Here is an 18980-nt window from a genome sequence, read left to right on the forward strand (position 1 = left end):
AGCCCATTATCACAATGGCATATACTTGGTAGATTCTTGGCGCGACGGGCGAATTTTAAACCAACGAATGAAGTGACGCACAGCTCGGGATGTGCGGGCTGTAGCCGATACATGCCTCCGAAGACAGAACGTGACTTCTTCTGGCTCCACGGGCACTTGGCAAAACCAGGAGACACACCATAGTGCAAATTAATCACAGATTTGTTGGACTAATTGATGTGCACACCACACACAAGCGAAGTACACCGTGCACTCATGCGTGTCTAGACACACGAAACCTCCACATGAGTAATTGCCGTCTCCCTCGCTGGCGCTCGCTATTCCACACAATCACACCAGCGCACACACACACACACACACACACACACACACACACACCCACACACACACACACACACACGTGCAACTTTGTGTCTCAGTTGGCTCGGCTGCCGCGGTGCCAGTGGAGCGTGCTGAAAGTGATGCTTGTCATTTCCTGTAGGCAGAAGAAGTGCACTACAGCGCGGCTGATGTGGCAGACTGGCAGGTTTCCCTCTTCACACATGATTCGGTCCGGAGCTAATTACAAACAATGTGCTGTTGTCTGGCAAACATCAGTAATTTCACAGGTACTCCAACTGCATTTTGCGCGGATGAGGCAAAAGAGAGAGTGATGGCCATCTGTGATGGAATACGAGTGGGCTGTGGGCACTGGAAGCCAAAGAAATCTGTCCAAGACATACAGAATTAAACTAAACTTAATAGACTTTTCCTTCTTTCTTTTTTTTTTTTTTTTTAAAAACAAACTAATCCCAAGTCTCAATATTAGAAGAAACACTCTGGAACACTGGTGGGCAGTTAATTTTCACAAGGGGGCCACTTGAAACTATCCTCTAATTAAAAAGCTGCAGGTTATATAGTTTTGAGGAACTTCTGTTTCAGTTGGGTTTTTTTTTCTGCAGTTATGAAGTCATGTAATGTTCGCCGGGTTGTATTAGGTATTTTTTAAGACTACAAATAAGAGTACCCCGTTTAATATCCAACCATGTTGTTGTTGTTGTTATTGTTATTATTATTGTTATTGTTGTTGTTGTTATAATAATTTTTTAAATAATTTTTTAAATAATAATGATAATGATAATGATAATAATAACAGATATCGTTTCAACTCAAAACACATAGTTTTTGTTTAAGAAAAAGCTTGTGTTTTTCCATGCCAACGTTGTCGTGGAAACAGCGCCTCGTTTTGATAGAGAACAGGAAAAACCTTAAACCTACACATATGATCTCTGGCCACAGCAGCCCACCAGATATGAGTAAAACGATAATCCCAGTTGTGCTCATTAACATGACGCTTGGTTCAAGTTAATTTATAACGTATGTATTGTATGCCTGCTGTGCGGCTGCTGATGCTCCAGTGGAGTTCAGAAGGTTAAACAATGAGCCTTAGGAGCAAATATGTCTAGTTTAGAAGAAACAAAAAAAGTTTGTATGTGAGCATCTCTGTCAATATTTACGACAATCACTTTGATTCTTGTCATGAAATCTATTGCTGACCACTTCACTCAAAGAGTGACGGAAGCACGACTCCCTGAATGATTTAATGGTCCAGCTATGTGACGCTCCAGTCAGCCCGACGGCGTCGCTCTCCGACTCGCTCCGGAGTCACCTGTGAAGGCAGCAGCTGCACCACAAAATGGGCTCTGCTCGGTCGTATTGCCCCCGTGGGACGGATTGTCTCCTCTCGTTTTCCTCCCAACTGGTTCGCCTCCTAAAATGGCTGGAAAAGTGGCTTTTTGCGGCGTCGCCCCTCCCGTTTCCCCAAGCATCTGCTGATGGAGCGAATTGCACCACAAGAAGCATCTCCTCCAGTGCGGCGGGCGGCCGGGCGCGAGGGCGTGGGGAGGTTTGTTTGCACTGCGCTGCGAGAGAAACAACATTCCTCCTCTGGTTTTTCTTCACTTCTGTCTCATTAGAGCTACCAGGAGGATACTGCCGCTGCTAGAGCGCTCACCTTCCTCCTCCTCCTCCTCCTCCTCCTCCTCCTCCACCTCCACTTCTTCACTCCGTCGCGCCTCAGTGGAGAGGAGCCGTGTTTGTTCACCCTTCCCGGCCCCCGTGTTCGCTCTCTCACCGTGGAGTAAGTGACGGAGAGGTGCAGGGCGAAGCGAAGAGGCTGGGAAATGAGGGAGATAAGAGGGGCTCAGATCCAAGAGTAGAGGGATTAGCTCTCACGTTCAACAGTGAACATAACCTTGTGTACTTCAGTCTTGATTAACACGATTACAATGAAACCTCAGTGTCGTGGAGCACCACATTTATTCAGTCTTTTCATCCTTTAATAATCACAAGTAAACCCTCGCAAATCATCAGCGGAGCCCATACAATATGGTCCACTGTTAATATCTGAATACTGTTACCAAGGTGTCGTCGACGTGTATGTTTTTTTTAATGATCATTTAAATACATAATAGAACATTTTACCTTTCATTGTACAGGTGGTTTCCAGCAATAACTTTTGCCCATTAAAAATGTAATAAAAACAATAATGTGTAATGAAACAGATTACAGAGCATAGTTGTGGTATTAATTCATTGAGGATACACACTGTGCAGCACTTATTGAGTTATTGAGTTCTGGTGGGAATTTTTCTAATACGATTGTATCACACTGTTGGTAAGTTACTAAATTATTGGCTTTATTACTGTGAGAAGAATTTTTCACTAAAGATGAGCTGAGTTTTACTGGCAGCTAAGACAGCACAGAGACAACTGGAGAAACATGACGATGGGTCTTTTTTTTTTAAAGAGGCAGGTTACTTTTCTAAGTCCACGTGAGTTCATATGAGGAATGAGGTAAGAATTACTTTTTTGTGAGAAAGAAAAGACGTGTGATCCACATCGTTTCATTTCCGGCAGAAAGCGTCAACATCAGGACAGTTATACTGTACAAGAAACAAAACTCAATATTTTTTCAGCAATTTCACGTAAAAATGATCTGCTTTATGATATTGAAACAGGATTTGTTTTGTCAAGTCATTTCTACACGCACAAATTTTAATTACCGTATTTTCCGGACTATAAGCCGTGACTCTTCTCAAATGCGTTGAACCCTGCGGATTATACCAAGATCCAGCTAATTTATGGATTCTTACAGGTTTACGGGCTTCATGCCGCCAGATTGTACTTCCGCATAGAGATACATGCTGTTTTTAGCGCCTCTGCTTCTCCAAAACGTGCCTTAAATATGTACTTTTTTTGTTATTTGAGGGTGTGGCTTATATTCAGGTGTGCTCTATAGTGCAGAAAACACGGTATTCAATTTTAGCAGAATGCAGTTATGTTGGGTTTGGTCAAGTCTACTGCAGTGTGAGAAATATGGATTTTATCATATGAGGAGATGCAACAACTAGTTCTATCCATCACATGTTGGAGTTGTGTGTCGGTCCAGTGCACCTGTTTTCGGTACGGTCAGGAACAATTCCAGCGCTTATCACGTGATAGCATTTGGACAAATGCCACTGCAATTTAAAACACAACACAACCTATTGTCCGTGATAGTAAAAGCTTTGCTTTTTGTGTTGATCAAATGTTCTCGACTGCAGCTTCAATAAAACAAAAGCAGTGAAAGATGAACAATCCTGATCTGCCATCTTTGAATATTTGATATATTTACATGTTCAATATTTCCTCGTTGGTGAGTTGAATTCGACCAAAACTCTGTGTACAAGTGTGCTGGTACCATTTATATACGTATATTTTAAATATTCTTGGTCAAGTCCACCTGAGTTCCTGAGCTGCATCTGTACAATGTAGAGGCGAGAATGAGCTTCCCTCTTGTCCTCACTTGCCTCTGTCTCGTTCTGCTTGGGAGCCATTGATCCTGGTGTTGGATCGTTGTGATACAATGACCCGGGGTGTGCTTTCTTTGAACAATCCATTTTTAACCGTGCTTCTGGGGCCGCATAAATAACTCTCAGGGTGCTCGGTGCGTGCTGTGTTTTGGATCTTTTCAATATTTGAACAGTATAATGATGGAGGGATACTTGTTAAACCACTGTGAGTTACTTGTAGTGTAATTGGCTCGGCTTTGCCGCTCCTATATTGTGTTGCCATCCAGAAGCAAAGAGGTTGTTTCTGACGGTCCAGGTGGAAATCATCTTTTCAAGTTTATCTTTCATTAATTTGGTTTCTTGCTTTCCACGATCATTATTGCAATAGTGATGTTTTTTCTGTGTGTGTGTTTTTTTTTAATGTTTAGTAGCAGCTATTAGCCCGACCTTTTAAATCAACGCATTAGATAAACGCAGGGACATTTAAATGTTTCAGCTATTTACTGCAAGTCAATGAGAGATGTGTCGACTGACTTACTGCAGGAGGGAAAGGGAAAATTAATGATATGTGAGTTATGTGCCTGCTGAGTGTCTCCTTGTCTTTATTGCTTGTTGCCATCAGGTCAAATGTCCATTTAACAACATGGACAGATGCTCAAACCTGTTAACTGTCTGAGAGTGGCAAAGGCGAGGGGTCGATTCCTGTCCCATAACTTGTTTATCCATCACAGTGCAACGCCTGGCCAAGCCAACGACGCCATGGATAAATGAACATTTCAATCAGAACCCTTGGGTATTTTTGTTTCTATCTCACATTGCTTTCTATTGGGTTGCAATCCAATCCGATTTTTGACACATGGACTGACAGAGCTGCAGTTCAAAGTGTCCTTCAGCATGACAATAAACCTCAAATTGCTCTCAATAGTGGAGGTCAAGATTCATACATGGCCACTTTCAATATTGATCTGAAAGTATGTTTGTGTGAATGGATGAAATGACGAACAGTTTAAAGTGCTTTGAGATGGCTCAAGCTGTGAACAGGATCCAGATCAGAGAAATCCATTGCTTCCCTGGTCTGTATCAAAACAAAAAACTAAACTAATATATCAGGTTTTAATCAGGTTTTAGTCACATGGCCCCAGAAACACTGTTATACATCATCTAAAATCTCCAACTGAACTTTCATGACTTCAATTGTAAGTCAACTAGAACAGAACAGAACAATAAATAGAACAAGGGACAGACAGGAGGTGCACAGGGCACCTGGGGTGGACCCTGGATCACTGGACATGGTATCAGCTGGTCTGGGATGGACTCTGCGTCCTCCACATGGGTTGGAGAGAGTTAATACTTGATACAACCTTGCAAAATGAAAGATGCAAAGTGAATTAGCACTTTTATAAGATTTTACCAGTACAGTTACAGTTGGGTATTTGTTGGGAATCAAAATATTTGCAATGGAAGTGTAAATTATTTGCATACCAGAACCATAAGTGAATTCAGCCAGCAGATAGAAAGACGCTGAGAATGTCTGTGTGACATTGTAATACTTAGTGATACTGACTCAGGTGCACAAAGAAACAGAAAACAACAGTTATTATCTTTGTCCTGACACCTTTTCTGTCCAATCTCCCAATCTCCCTGACCTGTGCTGCCTCTTTTCCAAAGATAGAACATTGAATAGGAGAAGAAAAGCAGTTGTGTGTTTGGTTCCATGCACAGAGACCAGGAAGTCTCCAGAGAAGAAGGAATGCTGGTGCGCTGTGTGGCTTCTTGTCTGTTCCTGGAGAGCACCGGTGGTACTGGAGTGTAAATTGGAAAGGAGGCACTCTCCCTTCCCCCTCCAAGGATGAGGATGTTTGACCTTCAAGTTGCACAGTGAAGGTCTCTCATCCTCGACCCCTTGATGAGAAAGGCGACAAAGGTAATTTTGCAGTCAATTCCATTGATATGAGCTCCAATGACTTCCTTGAACGAGGGAACCACCCATTACCATAATACAGTTCTACCTCCATTATCCTGAACTCGTGGGAAGTGCAAATATGTCGTGCTGACGATCAGCCAGAAGTTGGATATTTGTGATCTTGCAACATCGTGATGGCTTCCCAACGGAGATATCGCCCGTAAGAACGGCACTGGCCAAAGACAGTTGCTGACCTTAAAAAAAGGAGAAGGACCTGTGAGAGTTTCATCCAATTAAAAGTTTAATAGGAATAACACCCTGTTGTTGAACATGCTATACATATATTGAAAAAAACATTACGACACATGAGTTTTGGTTGACAACATAGTGTGTTGCCATCTTGTATTATCCAGTCATTTAGGTTATCTTGACATACGAGGCAGTGTGGGACAGGCTTCCGGGTTAAAGCTGCATGTGCGACAATGAGCACAGAAATGAGTCAAAAAATGATGGGATTGATCCACTGACTGAACAGGACTGCATTCTTGGTGTGCTTCTTTTTTGTTTATTGTGCTTTTGTTATAAAGTTTGCAGAGAGAAACATGTTCATCCCTGGAAGAAGAGGATAACACACCCATTTGTCCTACTGATACCTAGTTTACTCTGCTTTCATTGAGCTTGGCACCAAGAAAATGTTTGTTTGTATAGTGAGGCATCACCCTGTAGAATGAGCTAATGGAGTCTCATGGAGATAGAGCCTTTCAACTTGTCCGGCCAAATGCCTGCATGTGTCATACGGTCATATCCACTCACCAGCCACTTCATTGGGTACTTGTACAACATAATGTGATCCAGTACATTAGCTCTGTACAAAGGTTATGACCGGCAATATACACGAGAGAGCTGCGATATTAGAAACACTTCTCAACGTAATGCTCTTCAGCTCAACTGCCCGAAGGAAGTGCTAATCCTGGTAAACACTGTGACCTACGGAGACACAGTGTACACACATACAGGTAAATGCAGCAAGTGTAAAGAATACAGGTCAGAAGAGAGCAGTTACATAACTCACAAATCGTTCTACCTCACTTAAGATATTTAGAAATGTTGTAACGGTCCTAATGTTTTTGTGGTTCATTGACAAGTAGCTCACAATATCAGTGCAGTAACTTCACCGGCTCCTTCATAGTGTTGTAGTCGCAGCTTGGATGGAAATGGATTGCCTTTAGAAATTGTCCACTTATCCATCGTCACCATATTTTGATGCAAAGACTCTTATTTTCAGATCAGATTATACTGCGTCTACTTCAACTTCCAGGTATGTAGCCATACTGTTGTATTGACTCTCAAGGGGAACTGAATCACTTCCTTCTGAACACTGTTCTGTTGGAGACATCCGGATTCAATGAGGATCCTCTCATATGACATAAATCAAAGCTTATCACTGCAGCGTGGCCAAATTCCTTGTTAAATCTGTTGGCTCTCCCAACCCTCTTGTGGCTTTTGTGTACAAAGCAATTCAGGGCAAATCTTGCAAATTGTTTTGGTGTTCAGACCTTGGAAAGTGCATATATTATTCTAAAAATGATGACACGAGTCATTTGTGACAGGGAATGGAAGTGACCAAGTTCTCGTTGGGCAGCCCTTCCAATCTGAAGTCAACTCTGGAGACATTCACCTCTCGATGCTCAAACAGATTGTATAGAAATTTTAGTTTTCCCACTGTGGAGAACTTTTGACGGGGAAGCTACACATCAGAGGTTCTAAGAATCGCAAAGGTTCTTGATTTTGGTGTACACATATACTCAAACATTCTTAGAGTAAGGGCCTGCAGTGGTACTTTGGAGGCTAAGAGACGTAATGACTGTATAAAATATGAATGTCTCACATCCATTTCAATGAAACAATTGGGGCGACTGGGATCCGTTCAGGCACATCTGGCTGTTGAATCATGCAGATAAAGGAAAAGAAAGGGACCAGTGCTTGTTTGGAAAAACGGCATAGCTCAGCATGACATCGTCTTTAACATGAATACATCGCTGTCTTTATATTTCCACGTGTTCAATATGTTGGGAGGTGTGTTTGACATTTATACCACATTATTCAAGTTCAGCAGGAGGTAGCACTCATCTTAAAAACCTTGAAATGTCACACATTTGATCATCGAGAACGCCCAGCATTTATTTGCTTCCAATCTCACCACTGCCCCCATTTGGCTGCAGGGCGTACTGCAATAGTTGTTTGCAAGCCTCCAAATTCTGACAGGTGTTGGTGTCCAATGATAAGGAGGCAATTAGCTCACCTCTGTGTGTTCGGTTCACCTCATAAACAATATTTCAAGGAAAGCGGGCCTTCCTGGAAGGCGAGGGAGCCCCCACAGTGTGCTGCTGGCCATACTGTGCGTGCTCGCACGCATTTCTAATCAATATCTTTCTCTTTGCTGCCTCACACTGCCACTCACTTCCCACTCCTCCTCCACAATATGTGACTGTCTGTGAGAACTTCAGGAGTAACATCACAGACCGTGCAACAGGAGATTTAGTAACCACAACGACACATTTACTGAAATGTTGCTGCATGACGAGAAAAGGCAGGAAAGAATGATTGGAGACAGAGAGAGAGAGAGAGAGAGAGAGAGAGAGAGAGAGAGAGAGAGAGAGAGAGGAGAATAGTTACTAATGATGTGGCGAGAGAGCCTGAGTGCTTTGCCGAATATAGACCAGAATATCATGAAAAAAGCATGTCGGATTTCTAACAGACTCTATATAGAATCTATGCAACCAATCGGGGGGAATGTATACATGAACTCACATTCTACTGAGTGGCAGTTATCTCCAGTAGCTTGATTCCTCACAATTTTCATTCTACTATTTGTTACTCAAGTTGTCTTTTTTTACTTGACCCCTCAGAAAAATGAGTTGTTCACAGATATAAATCAGATTGATTCTGTCCTGTGATTGACTGAGCACATGTTTGCTGGGATCGGCTCAAACTCCCTGTGATGCTGAGATGGATAAACCAGTTATGGAAGATTCATAATTCAGCTTGGTCACAGTTTTTATAAACATATGGTGGCCTAGTGCTTAGCATTCTTGCCATCCGGTCCAGCGTTTTGCATGTTCTCCCATACATTGAGTATGTAACGTACTTGTGATGTTAGTTAATTAATTTTCTGTAATTGTAAATGTGTGTGACTTGGCCTGTGTGTCTGCGATGGACTGATCTGCCCAACATAACTTTAGTCTTCTATGGTTTGATTGGCTTTCAGCATGAATTTGTTGTGATTTGAAAAACATTCCCTTCATAATTCTAAGTATTTTTAGTTTTTATGCTTCGCACATCTGAACTATCAGTCATGTTTTATTCAGTTTCTTTGGACGCATGCCACATTTCATTGCGTTTTAATGGATGTAAACTGCAGTGGTAAAGGAGTTTGGTCTTTATCGAGGGCTGGAAACATCTGTTACACACTCATGCTTTTTGTCCTGTAGGTCACTTCACCATTTCAGGTTGTCTTTGGCCCATGACAATATTTTCAATTAAAATACACAAAACTTTCTGAGTTGCTGGGTGTCTCTTTACATGACAATGGTGCTCGGTGCTGCTGAAAATGAAACTTTTTGAAAACTGCTACTGCGCATTCTCACCACGGCCGTAGTAAATATTTCTCCTGCACATGCTCAGTCGGTGGACGATAAGAGCAATGTTTCCTGCACGCGTGTGTGTGGTTTTGTAACAAAAAACAACCAGCAGCATCCACTAGTGGCCTGGCATGCCAACTGCATAATTTTCAGTGTTTGTGCCCTTGCCGTGTTTATGAAACGAAAACAAGAAAACAATGCTTTTTCACTTGAAACGTTGTGAAATGGGTCTTAATTACATTTTAATGACATTCAATTTGAGAAAATAAATGTCGGTTTTAAGGTGGGAAAAAGTAAGCTCTACTTTTGTACAGCATTATTTATTTTAAAAAAATTCTAAGAAATAAAGTGGGCTGAGAAAATGACTCTCCCACCTTTTAAATCTAAAGTAAAATTTTCTTTCTTGTACATAAATACTTTCAACAAACATATTGAAAATAGAGACTTTAGTAGAGACTAGAGACTTTAGTTTTATGCATTCTGTGTTTTCATCTTTTCCTGCTTTTACTGAATAATACAGTGTAAATACAAACAGATCATAACTTTACCTGACAGGAAAATCCCATTTAAAGCTTAGTAATATTACATCTGTAAATGTTTGTTAGAAATATTCACGAGGCAGTGAACACAGAGCGAGGGTTTTTCTCATTGGTCGACCTCAAACCGACCTCTTTATGTTCCCATGCATCAACTCTACAGTGTAAAATGTGAAATACTTGCATGTAAAATATGATGAGATTGTGAAAATATCGCTGCCGCCAGAAAACAAACCGATGAAATCGCCAATAACGGACTGTTTCCTCACTTCTGGTGTAAATTGACTTCACTGACAGAACCTGATTACATTTTTCTCCATACTTGATTTCTTCTTAACAAAAAAACTGTAGCGATGTTAATAAAATACAGGGAACTCAATGTCTCATGACACGGATATGTATTAATAAGCGGTTATGCTCCGGTCCATACGATGACTGTCTTCATACATAAACGTGTGCTGTAATTTATTGCTCATGCAGCTTTGTGGAAATGCCCCTCCTGGGGTTGCTATTGGCTGTGCTTGATTACATTCTCACACAGAACGACTCCAGTGGGGAATCAGCCCTTATTGCACTGTAGCATTCAAGTTATTGTCTTCTCGGTTTAAACCGAGGCCCCAACAATATATACAGTACAGTAAACAATATGTAGCTCACGATGTCATCAGCCTTTGTCTGCGTTCCTTCTGATCTCTGTGACGAGCCCAGACAGTTTTGCCACGTTCCCCTCGTCGTAATATATCCAGGATCCTCCGGAGAGAAGGAGTTCACTGGATTGGCTAATCTTGTCTGACTGTGGATTTTGCAGGTTTAGTCTCAAGTAACATTTGAAAGAAAAAAGATCTGCAGTATTAGCAGCAGAAGACATGCTAACATTGCCGCTGCTGCTGGAGCGGATCGAAAACGCGACATTCATTCAGAGGTACCGTGGCTGTGTGAGCAAATGTTTCTGCACATCGGTTGTATTTCCGCCCTCTGATGAAATATCTACTTTGCCATCCTTTCTTGTGAAATGTAACCAAACTCGGGCGTCACGTTTGCTGCTGGCTGCAGTGGTGAATGACGTCACCACGAGAAGAAGGTTTTCAATAGCCATTTTGACCATTTTTAAGTTTTCCATTTTCACTTGAGAATGTTGGTGTCTAAAGTGCCGGGGAATTCCTAATAAGTGCTTGCTTTTCATTTCTTTGCTGGTGAATAGTGCAGACCATCTGCTATCACCTCGAGTGCAGTTATGACATTTCTTTCCATCGGTGTCTCGTTTTGCACCGCTGCTTCTCTTCCTGGTTGTTTTCCGTCCGTTTCCGTTATCTGTCGTCCGTCTCTCGTCTGACGATCACCCGCTGGTTGCGTTCTGCCATCAAGTCCTCCCGTCCCAGCCAATGACATTTAAATGTTCACACCGCCACAGATGTTTTTTTTTCCCACTTGGTCACTTCGCACCATCTCATTGTTAGTGTGTTTAGGCGCTTGCATGTTTCTGCTCGCTGAGAAATGTTCTTCTTCTTCACTTTTTATCACCTTTGTCATAGTTTCTTCATTTAACACCCCCGAGAATCGTCTGAGTCATTGTTCTTGTAGCTATGATGGAGTTAGAGGAGCAGGGTAAGATGTGTTTCTGAGGTGTTATCAGGAAGATTTCACTCCAAGCAACTATCGCGAGTGAAAGTTTCTCCTCATCTTCAGAGAGGATGGTCTTCAATCATGACTGTGGAAACATGAAACCTCCATCACATCTCCTGATGCCCCTCAGTGAAAGGCATAATATCACAAATTGAATTATTTTAATAATGCTATTCGAAAATGGAAATTCATATTCAAATATTGACGTTGTTGACCTGAAAGCCAATTAAAAAAAAACGAAAAGTTGAATATGAATCAATTAAAAAACAAAACTTTTAACAGAAATGTCGGACTGTCAAAAGAATAAACTTATACAGGACTCAATAATTAAGTACTTACTGAGGTACTTCCTGGTTAAAGGATGAAATAGCAAGTTTTCAATTTAAAATTTCACTCCAGATACCAACTCTTTGTTTTTTATTAACAAGATTAAAAACAGTAAACCCTTGATGAAACATATCAGTCTGTCAGCAACTTTTTAATATGATTTTCACTTTTTGAAGGTTTTCCAAATGTTCTTTTCATGGAGATGCACCTGTACGCTGATGGTTGACTGGTATAAAAACCTCTCATGTTTAACTTTAAAAACAAATGTACTTTTTCCAATATTTGCATATTAAATTAGATAGAATATGAAGACTTTTTTCAGGGATGAAAGAAAATGTTTCCATGTCTAAATGAGACGTGTGTATGTTGTGTTTCGGGATTATTTTGCAACCATTAATGGCCAATAAAGTAACACTTACATACACAATAATACATGTAGCTGCTTTTACAATATAACTGTTTTTACACTGTGTTTGCTTGTTACAGGATTGAAGTAGCATTAACGATATTAAATGTCAGAATTGCAGCCAACTACATACATAGTCTTGTTTATGTAATACATATATAGGACTGCATTCTTTGGAAATGAAATGTGTTTTTGCAGGTTTATGAAAAAAGCATGTTGAAAGGCATTGTCGTTATTTACTCTTTTGAGGATCGCTATGCTTCTTCTCTCCACCATTTATAGATGTGAAGTTATTTGTACATTTTTATTCCATCACTGGCGATGATGACGTTACACACTGCCTGAGCTGCACGAAAACAACTCATGTTTGCTAACATCTTTTCCATGTGCGTGTGTGCATGTGTGTGTGTGTGTGTGTGTGTGCATGTGTGCATGTGTGTGTGTGTGTGTGTGTGTGTGTGTGTGTGTGTGTGTGTGTGTGTGTGTGTGTGTGTGTGTGTGTGTGTGTGTGTGTGTGTTATTTTTTTATCACCCACAAAAACAATTTGGGGATTCACAATATTACTGGAACATTGTCTGTATGGGACGATTCTCATTTAGAAATGTAATGTGTGGAAACATGGTTTCCCCAACTGTTAAGTGCCTGACTATGAAAAAAAAAAGGTCAGCTTGTGTACACATCATTAGGTTCTGTATTTTATTTCTCTGTAAGATGAAAGTAGGACTAAACATGTCAAATCACCTTAGAAAAGTTCACCTAAAAGGTTGACTTTACATAAAAATAGAGATTATGCGTTTCCTTCATGTGAATCTAGCGTATCACAGCTTGGCTAACGGTTCTTTACTTTCATCTGCGTGTGCAATGCACAAACAGGTTGATAGTCTCGATTAATCTCAAATCCTTTAGTTCCGTTGAAAGCGCCACATCTTCTCCCCCAATAAGGTGGACATGCTACATTTTCCTGTCATCTGTCCGCCGGCGACGCAGTTTAAGCTCCAGGCAATAAATGGAAATGAAAATCTTTTCGCATTCCATGAAGAGCCACTTCCTCACCTGCTCCTCGACTCCCCTGGTTTCTCAGTGGCTTCCTCCGCTTCTTAATCTTTCAGTCGAGGATTATCTTTCCCTGCTTCATTACCGTCGCCACACACAGCAGCAGAAAGAAGCAATACGTCCTCATTCTGGGACAAATGTTTGGCCTAAATCATCAATCAGGAAATTGAGTCGAAGCATCGTGTCTGAATGTAACGTGATTGTGTGTTTGTGACGGCACCAGGTTTCTCGGTGTGGATGTTTCAGGGAACATATGGCGGTGAAGTCTTTCTGCGTCGAAACGATGCGGCTCTTCCTGTTAGTTAAAGGATGAACATCTGGGCCGAGACTGGCTCAACGTAAACGAAGCCCCCGAGTAGCCATTCTTTTCTTTTTTTTTTTTCTCCTACGTGTCTCATCTCGAAATCATTAAATGGATCCATATGTTCGGGGACCACCGTGTGCAGTCGAATTAACAAAACAAACACAAAATCTGTGATTCACTCCTCCGACTCACCCCCCCCCCCCCCCATCCTCTCCTGGTGGCTCCTCGTGAATCTTCCACCAGCCCCACAGAGCCATTGTCATGTCGTCTTTCTGTTTCTATGGTGACGAGGTGCAGTCCGTCGCCGGCCAGTCTCTTGGCTCGGCGCTCCTCGTTTGCCCCCGGTGACTTTTCAGCATGTCCACTTTCTCTTAAATGACAGTCACATTGGGGCCGGCCGACTTCGCTCGATCTCGTTCAGACGGGCTTAATCACAGATGGATGAAGTGACATCGCAGGTTTTTGGCGGATTTTTTTCCCCTCATGAGTAGCAGAAGATTTCTCGACTTTAACACTTGTGGAGCATTTATTAAAATACTTGATTAATAGGATAAAAAGCATTAGACTGCAAAATCACACATTTTCTACCATTTCTCGCATTAAAAAAATATCTCAAAATTGGATACATTTCTTACTACATCTGGATATTGTTGACTGCTGCTGTGTTGTCTATGTTACTGAGCACCTCATGATATAAAACCATAATTAACTGATCCCTGTGGGACATTATATATTTGTATGAAACCCATCCTGGACTACACTCACTATGTGCTGCAGCGGTGGGAGTTCTTCCTCGGTAACTCCTCAACTTTGGGTTTTGAAAACAAGCTCACATTTGTAGCCTTCAGATCAGTGATTCCCAAGTCTTATTCTTCAGCTGGACACGCCCCCTTTTTAATACAGTTTGCACCAATTTAGTTTCCTCTGATAAAAAACATGCATTTGAGGCAGCATGGTGACTCTAGTTGTGAATATGAGTGTATGATTCTCTCTCTCTCTCTCTCTCTCTCTCTCTCTCTCTCTCTCTCTCTCTCTCTCTCTCTCTCTCTCTCTCTTCTTGCCACATGATTGACTGATGACCTCCCCCAGGTGGAAACCCTGAAGTGGTTTAAAAGTTGGATGGATGGATGGATTATGAAAAGGGATTAGTATTGATACAGCTATATTTCCTTTTCATTATCAATTAATTGCTTTTTTGTGGGGAAAAAAAATCACTTCATTACAAAGTACTAAATAATTCAGAACTGGATTGGAGTTTAATAATTGAAGTGAATTCCACTCTTCTTGTACTCTCTGTGATGCTGATGCAGGCTCAGTTCCTGGTAGGGTTGAAGAACAGTTTGAACCAGAAGTTTGCCATATTCCGGGACAAAAAACACATTATTATTAACATTTAGATTACGCACAAGGTTGTCATTATTTTGTCTCTATGATGACCCCTCTCCTCTGCTGCGCTCAGTCCTGTGCTATACTGTGCTCTATCCTCATCTTTACAAAGACAAACATCAGACTCGGAGTCTGGAGTTTATTGTCCTGAATTGTGATTTGGTCACACTTTGGTTTGGTTTGGGCATTCACAAGAGAAACTGGTTTTACCAAGACATATTAATGTAGCTTGCATCAACACGTCCCTAACTATTATTATAAATGAACATACCTTTTACTAAACAAAGATGTCCTGGATCATGACCCAACTGGCTTCGCTGTATGAGTTATATTTTTATAAGTATTGACGATGGCCATATCTGTCTTATCCATTAAATAAATCCACTTGCAGTGTTTTTGTATTCCTACAGTCTGGGTTTTACTAGTTTCTGACAGAAATGATCAGACATCGATTTCTCTGTCAACTGGTGTCACAAGCCTCATGTATCACAGTGTGAAACAGCTCAACGCCTCCTGCTTTCTGTCTCCCACCTCTACCGTGTCCAATATGTTTGTTAAAAGTTTAGACGATGGCCGAATATCCTAATCTTCTCAATACGTCAGGAGGAACAGGTTGATCACTGTGTCTGGGCGGTGACATCACCCGCACTGACCTTTGAAAGGAGCAATACCAGAGAAAGTTAGAGGCAAAAGCGTCTGTCTCGTTGAAGTACAGCAACAAGCCGTCTAAATCTCTCCTGCCTCGCATCATTAGCTTGAATCGGACCGCCGGACCATTTGTGTTATTTGTCCCAAGCTGCCAGTGTACGTCAGCTTTTAGAGGGCTGACGGCAGACACACTGACCACATCTGCCAGGCTGTCTGTTTGTGGCGTCTGAACTCCAACTGAACTCTTGAAAAGATCGACCCTTTCTTTCTTCCTTATTCCCGTCATCTCTGTTGGAGTCTCAAATTCAACAAGTCCTTGGTTTTGGGGGAATTCTCATTTCAGTGATGTCTCGCGTGAGCTTGATGCTGTTTATGACGTGGACCAAACACACAGATCAAGACTGTTTCAAGTGGTCCTTGAAGCTCCTTCAATTGATCTTCGGCTTGATGAATTTAAATAAAAAAGCCACATGCCATCTAAATGAACCAGATGCAGCTCGTGTCTCCATAAAGAAGTGTTTGTTGATGTGTTAAATGAATACATTCCTATAGGTATTCTGAATTTCCATACATTTACAGCTCTCTGTGAAGACTCAGTTCATCACATCTGAATTACGTTCAACTGAGGTGAGATTTGTTGGGGGGGGGTCAGAGGGGTGGACCCCTTCAGGTTTACATATCCTCCTTTCAAATAATGTTTTTCTTTTGCAAGGAGATACTTTTTTCATTGTCGAAGTAAAGCACTGAGGGTAAAACCTGTGAAAACGGGCAATCAGCATGCCTGAAACGTTTATGATGGGCTCGTATTGTCTTCACATCAAGGATCCCATTTACCAGCACTGTTGCCTGATTGCTATAAGTCCCGGTACATATTTGTACCAGGGTACTCTTTGTGTGGAGTTTGCATGTTCTACCTGTAATTTGTAGTTTAATTGATCATGTTGATGTGATTGTCACTGTCATGTTGTGGCTGTACTTTGTCTTTCACTCAGGGTCAGAAAATGACTCCCAAAGATATTTGACTTGTTTTGGTTTCTTCTTGACAGAACAAGGTTTGTTTTTCTCTTTCATTTAAGCTCACACTGGTCTGATAGTGTGTTAAAACTCCTCATAGTTCAGTTTAAAAGAGATGACTCTGCTCTTTGTTGGCCTGGTATCACATTTCTCTGACTGTTTCCAGTTTCCAGGTTACTCTATTTATTTCCTTTTATCAGATCCAGGTTAAAGACAACAAAGAAAGTCTTTGGTGTCTCGCACCAGTCCAGCTGGCGACACATTTTCCCTGGCTTGTTTGTTTCTCGCTTCCTGTCTCTGCGTTATAATGACGGCTGTATCGCATCACATGTCCGCACAGGCATCTTTTTTAGCTGGAGGTGGAATCGGAGTTACACACCTGCTCCCTCTCCCAGACGGGAAGCTGTGAAATGATTTTGGAGCACGTTACGCCGTCATTGGTCCAGCTGGTGCCGGAGCTCCGGCAGCTGTGGGCAGACGTGATTGGCACCGGCGCACTCGCACAAGCTGATACACCGCCACACGTTCCTCCAGCCCTCCCACCTGACAGAACGTGTCATGATAGATCGCACATGCTTACACAGGCACGCTTCAGTGATCACAAACACGCTGAGCACGCGAACGCGCTTAAGCACCTTATCAGCCGAAAAACATCTGTTCTTGGAGAGAAACACGTACTTATGTCGGCAGGAAGGAGGAGAGGAAGTGTGTGACGTTCATCACAGATTTTTCAAACATTTCATGAAAAATGAAGGAATGCTTTGGGGTTTCTAAATCACACAAAGAGTGTAAATCGATTCAGACTTGAGTCATCCCTCCACTTTTCAGGCTCCGTTTACACGACAACGTTTCAAGCGAAAATAAATCGTTTTTTTTCTGTTTTTTGTTTGAGAAAAGATTCACGTTCAGACAATGTTTTGGAAAACGATGTAGTGAGCATGCCAGGCCACGAGTGGGTGCTGTTGGTTGTATTTGTAATGAAAGCGCAAAGATGCTATAAACATTAACAGTGGCGAGGACACAGACAATTCGTATGGACAGACAATAAAGTTGGATTGTTATTACGGTGAGCCTCAACTATAAAACTGCCAGGTCCCGGGAGAATGTGGACTGGGGAAGAGAGCAGAGAGCCTCATCAGAGACTCTCCATCCAGCTCACAGTCTGCTCAGGCACAAATGCTGCACCTAAAACCTCAGACACAGCAGAGCAGACAAGTATCATCTCACCCAAAACACGTTTTTGCAACAGCTTGTTCTGTACCACAGTAATACTGATGGCAACAACAAAAGGTGAATATTTATTGTGCGTGTGTGCGCTTCTACATTTGAATATATATATATATATAGACCATTGATGATGGTTTTCTTTTTCTTTTATATTCTTCATATCACCTTTGTAGAGTGTCTTTTTTCTTGATTCTATTATTGACAGTTGTGTTGTCTGTCTTTTAACCATGGAGGCCCAGCACAAGAATTCCCACGAGCCCAAGCTGCTGGTTTATGTGTACGGATGGCAAATAAGAACCTTGAATCTTATTTTCACAACAATCAAACTCTTGATCCTTTCAGAGACAGTTGCTCTTTTCTTTTGCTTTGTACAGCCTGTGGTTCACAGCCACTGGTTGCGACGTGAGGTCAACAGAACATCAGGATGCATGATGCATGCACTATAACTGATTTCATTTTGTTTTGATGGTGGCCACAGAATGCATTTATTTATTCAAAATGCAGAGATGGTGTTTATGGACATACCTTTTTTGCTGTTATTGCTGTAACAATCTTTACCCTGAAACTATCACTTAGAAAATAGGAACACTGTTGCAAAATGTGTATTTAACAAAAGAGGGACATCTTGGCACTTTTTCACTCTGGCCAGATATTCATGACACTGCCTTCTTATCAGGAAATATTTTTCATCCTGAGCAGAACTGTCTTTGGTTTGAAGCTCGGTGCTGGTCTCTTGGTGAGAGCGCTTCATTAACTATGATGAGTAGATATGCCTTTTCCTCCATTGGTGATGAAAATGTTTTCATAAAAGGGAGAAATTACCCTTCAGACGACAGTCGTGTTTTTCAAATGACACCCAGTTTGTTAAGAGTTGACAGCCACAATAAATCCAGTCCAGAAGCAGAAGTCTCAGAGGACAATAAGATTATATTGTAATAAACTGCAAAGGGGATGAATCTAATTTCGAATGGCATACATTAATCAGTCAATCTTCTATACTACTTTATTCTACGTGAGGTTGTGGGGCTCTGGGTGAAGACAGGTTACACCCTGTGGACAGTCCATCATGAAACAAACAGACAAACATAAAAACCAAACAT

At 41.5% G+C, this 18980-nt stretch overlaps 1 protein-coding gene across 1 annotated transcript in view; it reads left to right on the forward strand.

Moving 5' to 3' along the window:
• LOC308140133 (voltage-dependent N-type calcium channel subunit alpha-1B-like) overlaps positions 1-18980 on the forward strand; it is a gene marked incomplete at both ends in the record, with an annotated part of 213483 nt that overhangs the window by 21058 nt on the left and 173445 nt on the right. The gene's annotated exons all lie outside the window — the stretch shown is intronic.

This window comes from Blennius ocellaris, assembly GCF_963422515.1.
Source record: "Blennius ocellaris genome assembly, chromosome: 15".
NCBI lineage: Eukaryota > Metazoa > Chordata > Actinopteri > Blenniiformes > Blenniidae > Blennius > Blennius ocellaris.